A 5827-nucleotide genomic window follows, 5' to 3' on the forward strand; every position below is an offset into this window, starting at 1 on the left:
CAAAAAGCGCTTTTAGAAGAAAAAGAAAATAAATTTACCCTCCTCTTTGACTTTTATTTGAAGTTATTACTTTTTACTTTTGTTGGTAGTCGAATGATGAAACAAATGATTAGGATTTGAAAACTGAGGAAAGATATAACAATTTTCTCCAATGTATGACCAAAAGGTTTACTTCATGATAAAAACGGTTTCATTCGATTGATATTATATTATATGAGGGAGGGAAGTAATCGTGGATAATATTTTATATTGGGGCATCTAACCACTAATTGACAGCCAAACAAAACATAGTATTCCTTCGTCTTAATTTAATTTATACGATGTAGTTTAATTGATGCAGTCCCTCAGTTTTTTACAATTTTTATTACAAAACTCGAAGAATAAGATCGATTTTTGAAATGCAAATTTACAGTTGAAGAGTATAAATAAAAATGATGAAGAGCATGTGGGGTTGAGTGATAGAATTGACCAAAGTCGTAGAAAATACCTGGGTTCGATTATGAATACCTACATTTTGTACGTATATCTTTGAACAATCGATCGACCCTTGTTCGTCGGTTTCACGAAATCGGCAATGTACACACTATAGTCAGTCGCCGTTGATTTTCACTCATTTTTAGTAGTGATAGACTATTGAAAAACGTCTATTAGAGGCCTAAAGGTACTGTTGCAAAGAGATGTATTTTGTGGCCTATATATGGCACTCTATTGAAAATAATATATATGTTTATTCTTGTTGCATATGACTAATCATTTATTATTGTGATCATGCATTCATAGTCATAGTCATGGAATGTGATGCCAATGTAAAATTTTGATTTGCATGCTTGAGGGGGAGGGAACTATTTTCGGTGGATATATGGATCTCACGAGTCCTCCATGGATCCTATCTCATGAAAGCATTACATATAATTCTCATTTTGCATTGCTTTGCACTTTTCTTGTCTAGTCGCCTTAACTGATGCTCTTGTAATATTTATTTGTTGAAATTCGAAACTCTGATTAGTTGTCTTATCCTTTTTTCCCTGAAAGTAAATCAAAAGGAAATAGGAAGTCATTCATTCAAAACACATGTTGCATTTACTACAACAACATACAATCTATCGCTAATTAGCAAATTACCACACAACTCTACAAAGTTTCTCCATTCACAATTAATAACTTATTTTATGGAACAGAGGCTCTTGATTATAAATCACAATTACATTAATAACAATCAAATTCTTGAAACACTTTATTCATGATCAACATCATCTTAGACGTTCACCTTCCTGCAGTTTACGCGAATTTGGCCTTGATTCCCTGTCAATGGCTTGATATTTCCCATCTTAATCATAGACTCAGCAAAATCTTTAGAGAAACTTCCGAGGCTGGTACTATATTTCTTAACAAGATTATCAGTTTGACCGCCATTAAATAGTGCTTGATCAGAGTGCAAAAGTCCTTTTTTGGACACCAAGTTACTAAAATATTTTGAGTCAAAAAGAGCTGGAGTTGGATCGAGTGGAGCAAGGTTGGTATTACCTCCACTGCGTGAACAATTGGCTTTGCGTTGGCTTGCAAAAGTGGAGTCGATGTTAGTGTCATTGTAGATACGATTCCTGAAGGTGGAACACTGAGCAAATCCTAGAGTGTGGCCACCAGAGAGAGCGACGAGATCTTTCTCATCCAATCCTTGCTTCTTGAAGTTGTTGATAAGTGCAGGTAAGTCCAAAAATGGAGGTGGGATATCATTGTTTGCTGTGGTTCTACTTGCTGTAGTAGAATCCCTTCTTCCTAGTGGAACTTCCCATGTTGGTCCACCTAACTGTTCATCAAAAAAACCATCCAGTATTTTAGATCTAAATTGACAAGATCGAGTAAAATGAATAACTTACTGCAACTACAGAGTCGCGAGCTGCAACAGCCACAATGTCTGCACAAGACACAATAGAACGTCCACAACATTTATCAACCTCCGACTTTGATTTTGTCAATCACATCAAATCCTCTAATAGAATTGTTATTAGGTATTGCAGTCTTTTCACTGTCAATAGTAGCCGTTTTGTCTAGAAGAATTGAAGCGTCACACCCCTGCATTTACAAGAAATTATATATCATCTCATGAATAGAAATTCATTTGTAATATTGAAATTAAAGAGGAAGATTAAAGAATCTCACATTGACAAAACAATCATGAAAATGTAAACGTAGCAAAGAGGCACCCATTCGCCTCTCTTTCCTGACTGCATCCTCAACAACTCGTTTTATGGCTGGCACAGCTTGGGGACAAACATGATTGTAGAAAGAAGGTGAAAGAGAATCTGAAAGTGCCATGCTTGCTAGAGAAAACATGACTAAAACATGAAGAACAAAGAAGCTATATTTCAAAGCCATTATATCTATTGCTATAGTTTATGAAGTTGCTACACTTTTATGTGTTGTGCTTTGGTGTGCTTTAGAGTGTAAAATGTGTGTGTATTTATAGTTAGGACAAATGTTGACTATGGCAACACGACAATGTTTTTAGGTTTAGCAACTCTCAAAAGAATAAGGCAGACATTGACAAACTCTAACAACACTCTTTTTTTAGTAATGCAACTTACCAACTTCCCTGATCCTTTTGGAAGGATCGATGGTATCCTTTATACATACAAAAAGCTATGAAGCAAATGCAAGATATATATTACTACATAACTCTATGTTCAAATATTCTTTTTTCTTTTTTTTGAAAATTGTTGTGCTGCCCGTGCTAATAATGGTGGATGCCAATGCTATGCATCATTGTAAAAGTAATCCGGAGGGAGAAACGGGGAGGAGATCATAATGTGGGGAATCGAACCCTCACCAACAAGGTAGGAATTCAATTAGTCAGCCAACTGAGCTACACAATTTTCCTGAGAACAAGAGAATAAATTTTGAGTTTAGAAAGTATATATTTTCTACAACAAATAACTAGGAAAGGGGGCTAGTAAAACACAAAATCCTTTTTAACAAGTTTTCCTGCACATATTTGAAATAAAATAGATGAAGTGTAAGAAGAAGGAAACCAAAAAAAGAGAATATATTCAAAAATAAAAATAAAATAAAATTTTAAAAATTATTGTAATTGTCAGAAGTATTCTCATTTGAGACTTGAAATATTGTTAGTTGTAGTTTTGATGATTTGACAAACCTAGAGACCTTGTAAAGGGACCTGATTCGGCGCAAATATACACACAATTGTCATGCTGGAAAAAGTACAATTAGTTGGTGCACAGTCTCCAAATGTGGCAGAAGTGGCAGAAACCTCAACCAATGGCAGGGTCTCGAAGGTTGTGACTATTCTTCATAAAGAATATGTCCAATAGTCACAACCTTAGTTTTTTTGCAACTTGAACAAAAACTCTCAAGAACTCTTACAAAGGCTAATACAAAATTGAAGATTCATCCTCAAGATCAACTCGAACCAGATAAAGCTGCAAGCTTAGTTGTCTTAGGATTATATCTTCTGCACGTTCATTGTAAGTCTGTTCCTACATCTATAAAGTATTCAGATAGTTATTTTGTTAAAAAGTCTAAATCAGTTGAGTCTAACTGATTTAGTGGGCAGTCGTGTGTCCTGCTTAGTTAAAGTCTAAGTCATCTGAAGCGTGGTGGTTTAGTGGGTAACATGTGTGCTGCTTAGTCAAATTCTAAGTTGTCTAGTGGTGATAGCTTAGTGGACAGAGTGACATCTGCTTAGGCTCTTCAAGTAATAGAGTTATTACTTGGTTGTGAGATTAATAGATTTTTCTCACTTTGGTTGTAACTGGGTTTCACTTTTTCTTAAGGAAGATTAGTGAAAACAGTTGAAAATCCTGTGTGACAGGTCGTGGTTTTACTCTCTTGAGCAAGGAGGTTTTCACGTAAACTGCTTGAGTTGTGTTCTTGTTATTATTTACTCTTCTTATTATTCTTGTTGAGTCAAGGGACCTGATTCATTGACTGAGAGTGGACGCACGCATTCTATCAAATATTCATATCAATAATTGTATCGAATTATATGTTGATCGGGTAATTATTTGATAAGCGCTTGTTCATTAGTTGAGACTTTGGTATCAACACATGTATAGTAATTTGTCCCACTTTGTATAGCAGGGCACTTAATATTTATTACTCTATAATTAGTGTTTCTTTTTTGCATGAGTGGAAAAAAAGGCTTTTCGAAGAAAAAGAAAATAAATTTAACCCCTCCTTGACTTTTATTTGAAGTTACTTTTTTACTCTCTTTGATACTCTAAAGTCTAATGACGAAACAAATGATTAGGAATGGAAAATTGGAAGAATGATATAACCATTTTCTCCAAGGGTATGACCAAGAGGTTTACTTCATGATAAGAACGTCTTTATTCGATTGATATTATATTATATGAGGTGGGGAGGGAAGTAATCGTGGATAATATTTTATATTGTGGCAACTAACAGCTACTAATTGACAGCCAAACAAAACATAGTTTTTTTCTGTCCTAATTTATACGATGTAGCTTAATTGGATATATAATTTTATTAAAAATAAATTGTGATCTAAAATAAATCATAGATATTTATGTGACTATAAATCATCATCGCATTAGGGATAAAATGAGTGTTTTAAAGTTACATTGCTACTATATATATTGAAATATGTCATCCTTTTTTAAGTTGGCTAAAATGGAAAGCATGCCATATAAATTGGAATAGGAGGAGTACTAATAATTTGTAAAATGTATATGTCGATATAAAAATATAAAAATAAACTAGATATGATGTATTTGACACGAAAAAATGTTTTACTGGAACATCAGTGACTTTCTTATTTATTTTTTGATATTTGATTAGTAAACAAAAAATATACCAAAAGCATTTAATATAATATAGGCAAATACTATGGATCTAATGGAGTTTGGAGTGTGAGGAGGAGGCAATTCTACTAAGTTTGTCATATTTAAGAACTTGTTTAATTTGAAAAAATAATAATTTAACTCACCAAACATTGAAAAATTAGAAAACCTCTTTCAAAAATTATCTCCATACAAAACGCATTTAGTGTGGACTATATTATGAAAAAAAATAAAAAAATCTTTTGGGTAGTTGTACAAAATGTCAACGCTAACAACATGGAAATAAAATAATTGTAAGGAAGTAATTGGTTAAGACTGATGTCGAAGGTCTTAATTAGTTCCTTTAAGTAATAGAGTTGAATACTATTGTCACAACTGTAGTCTATATTTTATTGGCTCATTCATTAATCATTACTTATACTTATAGTTTATAAATTAAATGAAGACTATATGATATGATCCCTTGACATAGCGTGTGTCACCGAAAAATCCTTTATAATATATAGTAATAAAATATGATGAAGAAGAAGCACGATCAGTAGATCAACAACTACGTTTTAATAATACACTTTATGTCTCATAATTAAGGTACATTGGTTCTGCATGATTGACATATGTTGATTTATTTATTTTTCGAGGGTATCAAATAATGAGTTAAACTGATATATCATATATTTGTATTCCTTTGGTTCTTTTGTTTGGTCGGTTAAAAATTTTTGAAAAATATTTTCTATGTCAAAATAAATTATTATTATTTAATTAAACCATCCATCTTGGTATTCACCTCCCGTAGTGAAGGAGGGTAAAAGTATCAATAGGGTCGGGTCAATAATAAAGTGTACCTTGCGGATTAGGGGTGGGCCAGATCGGGTTAGCATGTCGACACAAATTATTATCATATTATGAAGTCATGATTTAAATATTGCAATCTATTATTTTTTTTAAAAAGTTTAACGATTGAAAGATTAAAATCTCATAATACTAATGTTGGGAAATTTGTAAATAGT

General features: G+C 32.8%; 1 pseudogene; it reads right to left on the minus strand.

The window, feature by feature from the left end:
• Positions 1-1036: 1036 nt before the first annotated feature.
• Positions 1037-2420, minus strand: LOC102595980 (peroxidase 70-like; annotated as a pseudogene).
• Positions 2421-5827: the final 3407 nt, after the last annotated feature.

The sequence above is a fragment of the Solanum tuberosum genome, unplaced genomic scaffold (genome assembly GCF_000226075.1).
Source record: "Solanum tuberosum cultivar DM 1-3 516 R44 unplaced genomic scaffold, SolTub_3.0 scf00546, whole genome shotgun sequence".
NCBI lineage: Eukaryota > Viridiplantae > Streptophyta > Magnoliopsida > Solanales > Solanaceae > Solanum > Solanum tuberosum.